This window comes from Lepisma saccharinum, chromosome 11, assembly GCF_977018435.1.
Source record: "Lepisma saccharinum chromosome 11, izLepSacc3.1, whole genome shotgun sequence".
In the NCBI taxonomy this organism is placed as follows: Eukaryota; Metazoa; Arthropoda; class Insecta; order Zygentoma; family Lepismatidae; genus Lepisma; species Lepisma saccharinum.
In genome coordinates, this window is record NC_139239.1 from 57317701 (window position 1) to 57333101 (window position 15401).

The 15401-nt window shown below is 40.5% G+C and overlaps 1 protein-coding gene across 1 annotated transcript in view; it reads right to left on the bottom strand.

The window, feature by feature from the left end:
- The window catches only part of LOC145994823 (cGMP-dependent protein kinase, isozyme 1-like), a 331858-nt gene that overhangs the window by 66392 nt on the left and 250065 nt on the right, over positions 1–15401 (bottom strand). The gene's annotated exons all lie outside the window — the stretch shown is intronic.

Sequence of the window (15401 nt, forward strand, 5' to 3'; positions counted from 1 at the left end):
TTGGCTTACATGCGTCGCTTGATTCAAAAAGAAGAATAAAGATTAAAACAAAGAAGGGAAGGGTTGATAGCGTTTACAATTGAAAAATCCAGAATGGAATGACTATGTGGAAACTACACCGTTAGCACTCCCCCCCCCCTCTGCCCCTAGTCTTTATTTTTCAGGTGTCCTGTTTCCACTTTGTTGGTTTTAACAACTTCAGTCAAAGGAGTTCGTTTTCTCTGTCTTTTTTTTTTGCTCTATCGTTTCTCGCATTGTTTACATATTTCTTCTCCCTTCGCTCTCTGTGACGAGGGCACAGCAAACACGTCTTCCCCAAACAAGATCTGGTTCTAGTTAATTACAGCCTGTGAAAAAAAAAACCGATAGCAGCGACATCGTATGGAACTGTGGAAACAATGCGTCACAAGAACACAAACATGGGATGGAAGTTGGAGACGGCACACCATTAGTTTACAAACCTCCCAAATGCAGGAAGCGTTTGGTTGCAATAAACATTGCAAAGCTAGATCTACTGTTGTCATGCTGCTGTAACAATCCAATGTCATTTTTAAGCGGGAATTTCTAACACGCATACACACGCTGTGTCAAAGGAAAGGGCAAGTACTGAGTCACTTTGTAGCCCCACATGAATCCTTTGATTCTAATTGGTACCCTTGTACCCCCTCAAAAAATTTGCTTCAATCTGTCTCTGTAGTTAATCTCTGGAGCAAGTCCTCTGCGCAAGTAGGACTCGAAAGGGCTCGACCAATGAATGCGTGAGAGGGGAAGGTGAGTGCATGGAGGGAAAAACGCGGTTGCAGCTACAAGCCTTTTGCAGCAACGCGCACTGCTTTGCTCTGGTCACTCGCTTTCCATGCTAAGGTCCCTGGAAATACAATGTTATCCTGAATACATATGCAACGAAACGCTTTCCAATAATCGATTGGACTTGTACACTTCTGTTCACATAAATTGGCACATAGAAATTTTTTTTGGTTGATTTGGTGTTTTAAGTCCACTTTATGCCTAGGAAGGCTAATCGGGACTGGACCTACAGTTTAAAGTGGGATCTGAACCACTATGTGCCTCCACCGGGTACATTAAAATATGTTTGTTCCATATTTTGTGAAGAGAAGCGTACTTACAACAATCAAAATATACCCGCTTTGTATGTCTGAGAACTCAAATAAGAGTGAAAACTTAGTTTCAGGTAAATTTTTAAATACGCATATGATCCCAAAATCTCGAACCAGACCGATAGTCTCGGACACTAAGTTTATACGGAGATATATCTCGTTCTCGGTCTTGTCTCGAATGGTCTGGCCCTGTTCTCGTCTCGATTTTTACAAGGCCTTAATTCTCACGATTTAATTACTAAATGATTATTAAATTACCAAAACACAGCAAAGTCATTGTTCTAAATCTCCAATTCTAGATTTTCAGAGATGTATATATACTGTCTGTGGTCGTATCGATACTGTCAAAGTTAATATAATCACCAATGTAAGGGAGAATAAGGCATGTACAGTCACTGGCAATAAAAATGTAACTCCTACATTCTAAAATACTGGCTTCCCTATAAGACGGTATGCGTGTTGCCTAACTCTGTGGCGATAAGTGGGTTTTAATAGCCAATTTTCAATGGGAATGTCTACCACCGTCGGCGATTAAGCGAATATTTCAAGATCTAAATATAGCCTGTTCGGCGAAAGAACGAACTTGAAAATTCTATTTTTGTCTTTTCCGTGGAAATCCAGGAAGGGTCACATGAACCGCTGAACCAATCGGCTTTGTCCAGTTTCCGTGGTGAGGGGAAATTCTCGTGGTATTCTGCGTTGCCAAATTTTTCGTTTCGAGTGGTTTTCGAAACAAGTGGCACCCTCAACAACGTCAAGCACGGCGAAGTCTAATGGTTGCCGCCGCGTGGCAAGCGAATGGGTCTCCGATTTCCTGCCTCTCCTTGGAATGCGAACGAAGGGTGCATGTTGACAGTAGTGATGGGCATTAGTCGACTAATATTAGTCGATTAGTCGATTATTAAAACCATCGAAAAAATTATCGACTAATGAAAATTAGTCGACTGAAAAAATTAGTCGACTAATATTAGTCGAATTAGTCGTTCGACTAATATTAGTCGAATTAGTCGTTCGACTAATATTAGTCGGATTAGTCGTTCGACTAATATTAGTCGGAAACATTTCGACTAATATTAGTCGGAAACATTTCGACTGATTTCAGTCGGGAACATTCCGACTAATATTAGTCGAAATGACCGAACATGTCTCATTTCCAGACGAACAATCGACTACTTGAGCAGAGGGCTTATTGTCAAGAAGGGAAGCAAAGCAGGTAGGTATTTCTTGGAAAGGTCAGTGACTGGAATCTTTTATCCCTTGATGCCGCGACAGAGCTGGTATGCAAAGGGAAAGCTGACCCTGCTGTAGCTCTATCCCCCCCCCCTACCTCCAGGGGGCGATGCCTACCGTCATTCATGTCGCTATTTTTGTTTTCTCTGAAGGGATACACATTCATAGTTCCGAGAGTTTCTTGGTATTCACAGGCCAGTGCACATTGTTGGTGCAAGAAAGACACCGCAACATTTTAAAAGCAAAACTATCCATTTCTGACCTTCAGATGGATTAGAGGGTTTATGATAAATGCATTTTACTGGAATGGAAATATTCTTAAACTTAAAAAACCGGTCGAATATAAGAAGAGAGTTTACAATCCACCAGCTCTGATGCAAGGTAAGGTAAAATTAATTTAATTAAAAATAAACATTAATTATGTTCGTGGGGCAAATACTAAAATATACGCTGTCCAGAACAATCTCAAACTTGCTGCAGTCGCTAGATGTTAATTTACCTTTCTGCCCCTTATGGGGTACAAATTTGCCAGCAACATCGGTGGCAGAGCGCGCAGGGTGGTTCATTCACATTCACGCCTTTTACGGCTCCGGGTTCGAATCCTGTGGTGGACATGGGTGTTTCTTGTAAGTCTCCACTCATCCATTTCCTGTAATCACAATTCATTCTCATCATCCCGATTAGCCTAAAGAGGCATAAAAGCGATGTAAAATGAGGATGATAATAATAAAGAAAGATAGAGGATGTATGTCACTTTGGGTAACCACGACGATGAGGACGAATTGATCAAAAAGAACATCCATGTCCAGCCTAATACTCAAGGGGTGGGGCAATGGGGTCATTTACCCCCTCCAACTATGAAATGTTTTAATATGAAGCTGTAAAACCTACGAAAATAACATTGACGATTTTTCAGATTTTGCAAGAAATTCGATTTTATTCTTACATAAATGAATGGGTTGTTCGCGAAGCGAGATAGGCTCCAGGACTCTGCAGTCTACAATATTTGGTAATTGTACCCAGGTAGTTTTATAACAATTGATGCAAGTCTACCAGACATCCACATTTTTTGGGACAGTCAAATCTTTTTAATCCCTGTCCCGAGTTTCTTCTAACTAACCGTTGCACCCTGCTTTTTCAGTCAAAAAAATGGTTTATAATCTCTCATCTCGTAATCGTCGCATTGGTGCGTTAGAGAACGAAACCAATTATAGCGGCGCATGATCTTTCGACACAGTTTCGCAATACTCTGGTAAATTTTCTCAGGTGTAATATTTCGACTATAATGCACAAATCAATAACAACTAATGTCTTACTTTTTTGTTTCATACCGAAAAAAGGCTTACTGTCACAAATAAATTATGTTTGTCGTTTTAGACTATTCAATTTCAACTTATTCGCTACTATTTCATTCATCCTAATATTGCACCAAAGGCAGTTTACATCGTAATAAATAATTTTTAACTGATCAGAACTATATTTTTAAAAGCTTCACATAATGGTCACACCCCTTTAAAAATTTCGACAAATATGTGTTGGATAGTATGGGAGCAAGAACTCGCCTCCACTGTTGATTAAAGGAAATTTGAGAACACTGTTAAGGAATACAATACTATTAGAATACTATTAGAATACTTCTAAGAATATATGTAAACATCAAACATGAAGCTGTACGGCGTATGCGAGGTATCTATCAGTGAGATTGATTTGTTCCGTTACTTTAGATTTTAATGTAGCATCTCTATAATTGTATGTCTAACTGTAATACTACTATAGTAAAGTTATCGGTCACATCTGACACTCCAACAAACAACATTTCGCATCTTTTCTTTGTTCCAATTAGGATTTGTCCCCCCCCCCACCCAAGACACATGATAATTCCCGTCTATGGGCCTGCCTATGTCTTCTTTACGTCTTTATTTGAAGCCGGAACCTTGATGGTGACTGACATCGTGAGTACACAACTCAACGTTTCGGGCCACAGAGACTGTTCTCAATGTTCTTATGCTTGACCTTGTAATGAAGAGACCCCGGGTCTATTCTCTGTGCGCCTACACACACACACACACACACACACACACACACACACACACACACACACATATATATACATACATACATATATATATATATATATATATATATATATGTGTGTGTGTGTGTGTGTGTGTGTGTGTGTGTGTGTGTGTGTGTGTGTGTGTGTGTGTGTGTGTGTGTGTGTGTGTGTGTATAAACATTCGTTTATAAACAGTCCAATTTAGCCTGGCTCAGCTCAGCACAAGAGTGGAGGAATTTGAAAATAATAAGAAAAATATATAGTTCCACTTTGACTAATATTTGTCGTTAACGACTGATTCGATTCGACTAATATTAGTCGAAAGACTAATTCGACTAATATTAGTCGAAAGACTATTTCGACTAATATTAGTCGAACGACTAATTCGACTAATATTAGTCAAACGACTAATTCGACTAATATTAGTCGAACGACTAATTAGTCGAAAAAATTAGTCGACTACTTTTTCGACTAATATTAGTCGAACGACTAATTCGACTAATATTAGTCAAACGACTAATTCGACTAATATTAGTCGAACGACTAATTCGACTAATATTAGTCGAAAAAGTAGTCGACTAATTTTTTCGACTAATTAGTCGATATTTTGTTTCGACTAACGACTAATTAGTCGATGGTGGAAATTAGTCGATAGTGCCCATCACTAGTTGACAGCAGAAGGTTTGGTGTACGACTGGCGTATAGCAACACCGCTTTCCCCCCATTGAAACTAGCACAGTTGGAAAAGCCTGGGTTTCCTGAGTGTTCATTCTTTGGTCGGTCGGGCTTTAGGTGTCCCATTTTTATTGCCTTTGACTGTACAACTATAAAACAAGGCCTTGAGTTGAACTAACTCAAAATTAGGAATGCGTTGTGTGTCTTACCATCATTGATTGAGTTGGTGTCTTAAGTCCACTTTATGCACAGTAAGGCTAATCGGGACCGAATAGATACTACTTATTAAACATAAAAACAAAAATATAATATTTTTTTTAGCCCACTGTTATAATTAACAGATAACTACAGTTTAAAGTGGGATCCGCACCACTATGTGCCTCCACTGGGTATCGAACCCGGCACTCCTTGATTACAAGGCGACGACGCTACCACTGCACCGTCGGGGAGGCCCTGTCTTACCATCAATTTTACCAGTACATCATCAAGTTTGTATCTAGTTTTCTTCAGTCGCTACAGGCAAATATTGGAATGTCACCTTCATGAACACGTTAGAGATTGCATTGTCTTTTTAAAGTCCACTTTATGCACAGACAGGCTAATCGGGACTGGACCTACAGTTCAAAGTGAGATCCGAACCACTATGTGTCTCCACCGAGTATCGAACCCGGCACCCCTTGATTACAAGGCGAAGACGTTACCACCACTTCATGAACACCATAGACGTTTTTCTTCTTTCAGCTTTTTGCCGCTCTTCTACATCGTCCATCGTCCACTCGTCCTGTTGCGATTAAATCAACGTTAGAAATAAGCCACGTTAGTTTCATTTCCACAATCGTCGTAGAGATTAACCCACATAGCCGGTAAACGCGACGTGAAATAACAGTTATGCAAATATCAAAAGAAAGACTTCCTGTTCCACAAAGTTGAACCGCATCATGAAAGTGAATCCAGCGTCAGATCTGATAAATAAGCCTTGGCCATTCATGTCGTAGCGGAGGTAAGAAGAGCACGCGAGTCATTCTAAAAATACGCTGGCATAAAGGAGACGGGGTACGATTTGTTTGATGTGCCGGTTCCTTCTCGTCTCCAGGACATCGTGATTTATAGTAAACGGCCATGCGAGCCAGGATGCAATAACAGTCAACGGATCATCTATCAGCGGATCAACTGAAGAAGCCTATAAAACGCATATAAACCCATTAACGCACCAATAAGGTACGGAGGCTAATAATAAAGATTAAAAGGTTTGACCTTTTACTCTCTATTCCATGTACAAGAGACAGAGAAACTGAAAGAGGAAGAAATAAGGCGATTATAGAGAAGGGAAAAGGCGGGGACAGAAATGAAAGGAAACAGGTAGGGGGGGGGGGGGGCAGCAAAAGAAATAGAAAAGGGATGGACATAGGGATAGAAGGAAACAAAGAGAGAGAGAGTGAAGAGGAGTCAGAGTCAGCCACACACAGGTAATGACAAGAGAAATATGTAGACAGACACACATACACAGAGAGAGAAAGAGAATGGCGAAGGAACAGGTGAGTACAGTAAGAGAAAGATGAAGAAGAATGGATAGGAAACCGTGGCAGAGAGAAAGAATAGGAAGTGAGGCACTGGCGTGGAAGCAGAGAAACAAAGAGAGAAAGAAGGACAGGCAAGAGACAGAGACAGACAAATAAGGAAGAGGATAGAGAGCGGAATTGACAGGAATAAAAAGTGAAAACAAAGAGTTATGAACAGACAAGTGAGATAACAGCTAGAGGGGAACAAACATGGAAATTGAAATGAAGAGACAGGGATGCAGATAGAATTCAAAGAGGATAGGGAGACAGGCAAGTCAGAGAGAGGGGAACATGCAGGTAGACACAGAGAGAGAAGGTCGGGAAAGGAGAGAGGGAGAGAACGAAAGGACAGGGAGATAGAGAGAAAGCAAGAGAGTGAGCAGAAATTGGAGTAAACAGAAAGAGACAGACACAGATAAAGAGAGAATATAGGAAGAGAAAAACATTTCTGATTAGCGTTCGCACAAAAGGCAAGAGCGGTAATAATGAAAAGGGGACGAGCAGAAAATTACACAATGATCGTAAAGATAGATTGACTGGCATGGAGAAAAGGAACTGATGGGTAAATGGGTGCAGGAAGATGTGTTAAACATGCACAACTTCTAAAGAAAACCCTCCCAATATCATTCAAGCTAATCTATTAAGAAATGTATTTGCACTCCGAATGTCGACCTATATAATGCGATTGAAGGTATTTAACATTTAAAAAAAGTCAATAGTGACCGTAGTCTGAGAATTAGACGAGGCAGATGAAAGAACACATTGTAACGACCGCCATGTTAGGCAGATTTCAGTCGTATATTGGCATTTATTTTATTCGTATACTTTCAATTTAAGAACTTGGATTAAATTATTTATACTTAGTTGTTTTCATAATTCATATATATATTTACGTTTTATCTTATGTTATAACATTATTCGCGTATTTTTGCAACATTTATTCAGAATTTATAGGCTAATAATTATCCCAAGTAATATATGCAACGTTTTCATTGTTTAAGCACAAGTTAAATACATCTCTTAATATCGATTTTTGTTCAACAAAGTACAAGATTGAAGTAATTTATCTTCGTTATAAACTAAATCTTTATTTAATCATTTTTATGTACTAGGGCAAATATGATTTATTTGATAAAATCAGTTTAGTTATTTCTATATAGTTTAATATTGTAATATTATAGCAAAGTATTTCTCCCTCGTTTTCAATAAAATATCGTATTCCTATTGGCTGTCTATGTTAGGAGTGGGGGAACCACGCTTCGTGTTCTTGGCGATGTAAAAACTTCCACGTTGGCATTTTTAATTGTTGCCAACCTGAACTTTAGCTTACTATCGCTAATTAACATTGATGTGTTATATAAATTATCAGTTTTTCTTGTGTTATTTTATGTTATGAGTTTGTATTGTAAATTAGAACAATCTGTTATGCTGCGCCTCGCGCTTGAGGTAGGCAGTTGAGGTCTTGCTATTAACTGTGAAGGCGGTGAGCCGACTCTCGTGTTAAATAAATTGCTTATCACTGCCTGCGAGCGTGCATGACCCAACAAATTATAACTTTTAAACTTGTGCGAATCAGTATGTACGCGCGCGATTCGTGATTAAAGATTTTGGACATTTTAATTATAAAGTATTTGGAATTTTATTTACTGTCACGTGTCGCAATTTGGTGGTTTCCTTCCTGGAGGAAGGGTGGATCGTCTTAATCCCGATCCCTGGGTGAGAACTGGTGCTCCCAACTGACCAGCCGGAGCAAGGAGCGGTGTGTTGAAAATTCGGATCTCCATACCCTGGAGTTACGAGTGGTGGCACGTTGCATTGTTTTTGTGGCGCCGCAACTATGGGGCGCGAAGAAAGAAGACTTCTCCCTTCCCAGTGAAGTGTTGCCCAGTGCTCCCTTAGTGTTTTGTCCACCCAATCCATTGCCATTTCCAGAAGATGGATCGTGGTGATCTTCGGATACTTAGAAGCAAAGTTGGCACCGAACTCTCCGAGACATCAGCTTCGTGCTGCAGCCAGCCGTGGAGCGACGCTTCAGGTTACCAATGTTTGGAGTGTCGGCTTCTTTATCACCCGGAGTGCTGTCCAATGAGAGAGACTTTTGTGGATGGAGGTGATAAGGAGTTTCGATGCCAGAAATGCTTCGAAGTGCGACTTCAGCGAAATCCGACGGCTACTGTTTCGTCTCCAGCAACAGTGATGCCTGAGTGGGTCAATGTTTTGGTGGCCTTCCTAGCGGAAAAGGAGCGTGAGCGACATGAACAGCTGATCGCAGCGTTCACAGAAAAAGACCGAGAGCGCGAGGAGAAATTGAAAGTTGAAAAAGAGGAAGAGAGAAAGAGACATGAACAGCTGATTGCCGCTTTCTCAGAGAAAGAGCGCGAGGAGAAATTGAAGGTTCAAAAAGAGGAAGAGAGAAAGAGATATGAACAGCTGATTGCCGCTTTCTCAGAGAAAGACCGAGAGCGCGAAGAGAGATTGAAGGCCGAAAAGGAGGAGGAGAAGAGACGCCATGAACAGCTTACGGGCCAGTTATCCGAAATGGTGCAGCAACTTAGTTCCATTCCTGCACGGATTCAGTTAACTGAATTGAGGATAACTCAGGTGGAGTCGGCACAACAAGAACTCGTTTGTAAACAGACTGTTTTAGATTTGATTTTGATTGATTTGATTTGATTTAGTTTATTTTACTTCGCGTTTTGTGCCTCTTGGCTAATTTGCGAGGATGGGGATGAGTGATGAAATGATGAAATTGATGAATGGACATTCACAAACAACCAAGCCCGACCAGGATTCGAATTGGCGTCGCAGCGCGATGTGCTAATCACTCGGCCACAGGGTCGGGCATTCAGTCTTTTAGAGACTGAAATTGTTGCTGTACAGGAAGAAGTGACGGGACTCAGTGGTCGACTGTCAAGTGAAATTTTGGGACTTCGAACACATGTGCAGAGTACGGTGACCGAAACACGCTCGACTCTAATGGACTCAATAAAAGAACTTGGAGAACGAGTGACAAACTTATCGCTACGTGCAGACAAGGCTTTCCATGATACAGGTTTAGCTTCACTAGAACTTCCAGTGGCAAACGAGCGTGACTTAACCCGTAAGTCAGTTCCCTGTGCCCAAACAGCTGATAGACTTCGCAATATGGGTAACGATAGACAGTTAACTACTCATGTACAGGTACCTGTGTCTCTTCCCACCAAACAAGCAAGAAACGATCAGCGGCGTGGACTGAGATACGAAGGTCCTTCCGACAAAGACAGTGTCCTGTGCCAAGATCGTGTTTTTCGAGTTCCCCGTATGACAGACATCAACCAGCTGCCGAAGTTTGATGGAAACATCGAAGCCCATTCTGCCGAGAAATACCTCCGCGAGTTGAACCTAAGTTTCGATCTGATACAAGTGCCAGATGAGTGTCGAATGGACTTGTTGTCGAGAATTTTTATTGGCACTGCAGAGCACTGCCTCTCGGCTAATTGTGACCAGTTTCTCGACTATGAGGATTTTTGTGATCAGTTTAAGGCACAGTTTGCTTAATGTCGACCTATATAATGCGAGTGAGGGTATTTAACATTTAAAAAAAGTCAATAGTGACCGTAGTCTGAGAATTAGACGAGGCAGATGAAAGACCACATACAAAATGCCCAGGCTCTGGCCAAGGCTCGCCTTGTATTAAAGAGATCTAGGGATCGATATTCGATGGAGGCAGATCGCCTAGTGGTTGGAATCACAAACTGAAAAAAAAAACAAAAAAAAACAATGCTGTTAAAGCGGAGTTGACTAACTGTGGTATTCTAACACCACTGAGATTAAACGTTGAAAAGAACGTGGTGTGGACCTCGAGCATCCACTGTCGGTGTTACTTAACACAATTTCTTTTACAGGGCACTTTAAACTGTAAGTCCAGTTTTGCTTAGCCTGTCTGAGCATAACATTAGCTTCCAACAAAATTTACGATAACCTTGTTCGTCACATACACAACTAATTCACACAGTAACCGCTCAAATTTGAAATTTCTTACAGAGAGGGTGGCAAAAAGGGGACGGTGTTCATAACGGTATTGGTCGCAAACATTTATCTGTGCTATTTTAACACCTGTGAGGATTCATTAGATTCATTGATTTATTTCAGTGGCGGTTTCTCTGGGTGTGTAAGTCGTGTGTCAACGGCCAAAGGAAAATGAAATAAAGAAGAAAGTATCTGTACTTTTATAAATTATGATTTTGAGCGTTTTTCTTCAATTGTCAGTCTCGAGCGCCCGGTAGTTTTCGAACGCGGCCCAGCGCGCAGTGGTTGACAGGCAGGCAGATCGGTCCCGCACTGCCAGGGCGTTGGAGAGGAAATACAACGTCTTACCACTGCCAAAACCTAGGATGACCGCGCATGCGCACCCTGCCACCCACCACCATGGTTAGCTTTTCAAGGCGTTGTATTTGTTTCCAACGCTTTGGCTTTCATTCATCCCGCGTTCCGCGTTGTTTTGCTCGTGATTGTTGTGCATTATTTTTTATGTCCGAATCTCACGATGTCAACATGTGTTAAAGGAAAACGTGGTGCTGGAAAAGGTTTTGGGAGACATTTTCGAAAAGAACTCTATGAAATTTCAGACTGGCTTTGCGGGTGTGATGTGGTGAATAAATTTTACTGTTGGACATGTTTATTATTCTAGACTAAAAAAGGTGTTGGGAATTATCAAGGGTATAAGGATTTGAATCATCTCAATACTGCAGTGAGAAAACACAGCGAGTCTGGATTGCATCTTTATGGTTCCTTTAAATTTAGTAGTTTTGTTGCCACCCCTACTGGAATTGACGTTCTTTTGGATACTCAACGAAAGCTCAAATAGATCTACACAATAAAAAAGTAAAACAGAACAGGGAAATATTAAAGAGGTTGATTAACGCCGTCTGCTATTTATCAAAGCAAGAACTGCCATTCCGAGGCCATGAGGAAAATGCAGCCTCTCTAAATAAGGGCAATTACATGGAATCCCTTATTGCAAGTGCCGAGTTCGATCCCTCATTAAAAGAACATTTATTAAATTCTACAGTTTTTCGCGGTACTTCGGCAGGCATTCAAAATGATTTAATAAATTCAGTTTCGGATATTCTGAGAGATGAAATCTACAATGAAATTCAAAACACAGACTTTGTGGCTATCATGGTCGATGAAACATCAGACATTAGCAAAAAATATCAGGTGTCAACAGTGTTACGTTTTATTTCGGGCTCCCAGAAAAAGTCATTGAAAGATTTCTTGGATTTCATGGCATGAGCGCCGATGAAACTGCAGGAGCTCTTTTTAGTCACGTGACTGAAATAATCGATAAATATAAGTGTGGGGATAAATTAATTGCCAAGACATACGATGGATATTCTGTAATGAGTGGTCATTTGAATGGCCTTCAAAGAAAGTTTTGGAAAATTATCCGAAAGCTTTTTTATGCATTGTTATGTTCATGTCGTGAACATGGTGCTGCAACAATCGTTAGAATGTAACAAAGAGCTTAAGGTGTTATTTTGTGGTCTTAAATCACTTAAACCTCATTCTCCAAAGAGGTTACACGAACTTTCTGCTTTCATGTCCAGAAAGCTCCCGTCATTAGCTCCTACCAGATGAAATTTTACCTCTAGGCTAGTGTGGACAGTCAATGACAACAGAGAAGCACTGCTTATGTTTTTTGAGCATGTTAATGAAAGTGGAGACTTCGATCATTTGACTGCCATGACTCCAAGAGGATTTTCTAGCTTCCTGAAGGATTTCGAAAATATATTTTTAAAAAAGTCTTTATCCAACTTGCTTGCCTTTCAGACGTATTATTCAGTATATTGCAGTCTAAAAATGTTGATATTTTGTACTGCAGTAATAAAATAACTGAATTTCAACAACAGCTGAAAAAGGAAAGTGAGAATTTCGAAACACTATGGAATTCTATAACTGGTGGAGTGGAAGAGGAAGAGGTTGTTGAAATGAAAAGGAGGCGACTGAACAACGAATCACAGAAAGACCACTGCCGGAGGCTTTACTTTGAAATCATTGATAATATCAGCAACCAGATAACAATTACATTCGCATCATTTGAAAAATTGCAACATTTTGATTTACTAAATCCCACAAAACGGAGCTACTTGAATAAAAGAGAAAACTTTCCTCACCATCTCGTACATAAATTGCAGGAAATTTATGGCAGTCTGTTTAAATTAACCAAACTGCAGAAGAATGAACTTTATGTTTGGTATGCTTCCACTGAAGGATCAGAGAAAACACCAATTGAGATTGTAAATTATCTACTGGACACGAATCTAGTGGGTGAGTTTACAGAAATGTATAAATTAGCAATGTTGATCGCAACAATTCCTTCCACGACGTCATCTGTCCAGAGATCGTTCACATCACTGAAGAGGATCCATACATTCTGCCGATCTACTCAAACTCAGAACCGGATGACGAATTTAAGTCTTATCTCCATCCAGAAAGAATTACTTTCTAAGCTGCGAGAAGGGGATAAATCGAAATTTTATGAGGCGGTGATCAGCGCATTTCTCTCTAAAGAAAGAAGAATAGACTGGAATTCAAGTAACTATAAGTAATGAGCAGTTGATTTTTCAAAATTTACTTTTTGGAAGGATAAATGAAGGGTAAGGGGAAAAACCGGGAATGTGCATTTTAGCGATTTTTCAATGAACGGGTCATTCTTATGTCCACGGTGTTTTTTTTAGGGGTGATAGGTAGGAGTTCCACCAACCCCTCTGATTGCAAACTCGTGCTTTAAAAATTAATTGTAATGCGAAGTATTGAACATAGTATATTAATTTTCTCCTTACCCTTCAAATATATTAATACATTAAATGAAGTATTTACTTCATTTAAAATAATTTATGTAATTTAATGTTTTTCTAAATATTTATAAAATTACACCAAAAAGGTACGGAGAAAATTTGTAATATTGGTTCACAGAAATGAGAGGGGGAGAGGTTAACATTCCTTCTTTGCCAACGCCTGAAGTTCAGGGTCAGGAGACGCCACTGATTTATTTGCTTTATTTTACTTCGCTTCTTGTGCCACTTTTGGCTAATTTGCGAAGATGGGGATGAGTGATGATATGATGAAATCATGAATGGACATTCACAAACATCCATGCCCAGGCCGGGATTCCGAACCCAGGACCCCTGGGGTCGTAGCGCGGTGTGGCAACCACTCCACCACGGAGGCCGGCGACACTCATTAGAGTAGCAAATAAGGTATTGCATTGACCAACTCGCGCTGTTGACTTTGTGAAAACACTGCCTGGGTGTTCTAATTACTCCAGCAGAAGAGAAAAGATTTTTATGAACAAAAATACACAGCGAATGACAAAACACTAATAGACAAATAATGTGTCTCGTACAGAGTGCGGCATAATATGTATGCTACCTTCCAGATTCATATTGCGGAGATAACTTTCTTTTATTACGAACGATCCGCGAGAGTTCTTTGTGCGTTTCCAGCACAGACGAAGCGTTGTTTACTCTTCCGATCGAAAGGAGACGCTGCAGTCAGCGGAATCGTATTTGGTAAATGTCGCCAGGGAAAATAAAGGAGAGGCGTGACTATTTCGCTCTTCCACGGACTTTCTGTCTCCCATAAGGCACCAGAAGGCAATTTCCAAAGGGGGAAATGTAATTACAATTTCCCTTAGTAGCAGTCATCTCACAGATGCGAACACGAGCTTTCCTCGTAGGGTTCAAAGGGGTCATGTGTCCAGAATGAGGTTCACATTACATGCTACCCCTAAAATTTCTAATATTTCGTACTTCTATCCTTATTTTATAGGTTGTAGGTCCAGTCCCGATTAGCCTTAGTGTGCATAAAGTGGACTTAAAATACCAACCAACTTATTTTATAGGCGTGTTTCATCTACGTCACAAACTGTTGCATTGTGGCTTCGAGCAGCCATGATCGAGGCCAGTTCTTGTAAGCATACGGAAGTCAAGCAGGCGGGCGGGAGATACTAACACAGATATTCGTGATTTAAAATAACTGTGCAGTTGGTGCACATGTAACGAACGCTACATGGTGGATATTTCCTTGCAAGCAACAAATAAAATTCGTCGCAAACATGGCGACTGTGCGCATCCTGATGTTACATGAAACCCACCTATATTGTTTTACTTACAAGAGAAAACATTTTGGGATAGATGGAAAGACTAGTATCCACGGCCGTGTGTGTGTGTATAAAGAATGGGAGGACTTCAGTTTTCAGATCTCTATAGATATTAAAATATTAATACTTGTTGTTATTTGTACTATTAATGAGGCTACAGTTAAATAATAATATAATTCTAAACAATATGAATATCGAAATACTGAATTTCGATGAGGGCTGTAAGGGGTTATCCTTTCTCCCCAAATGTCAATCTCACTTGCACTTACAAGGGAGCTTATCTAAGTGTCCCCCTCCGATTTCCATGAAACGTGGCAGGTGTATAGAGGGGCCCAAAGGAAGAAATACGTGTTTTTTTGTTTCGGCTAAAAAATTGTTTTAGGGGGCAAAACCTCCCCTCTAATGTCAATGAGGATCTGACCCCTGCGTCCCCTCCGATTTCCATGAAACTTGGCAGGTGTATAGAGGGGCCCAAAGGAAGAAATACGTGTTTTTTTGTTTCGGCTAAAAAATTGTTTTAGGGGGCAAAACCTCCCCTCTAATGTCAATGGGGATCTGACCCCTGCTTCCCCTCCGATTTCCATGGAACTTGGCAGGTGTATAGAGGGGCCCAAAGGAAG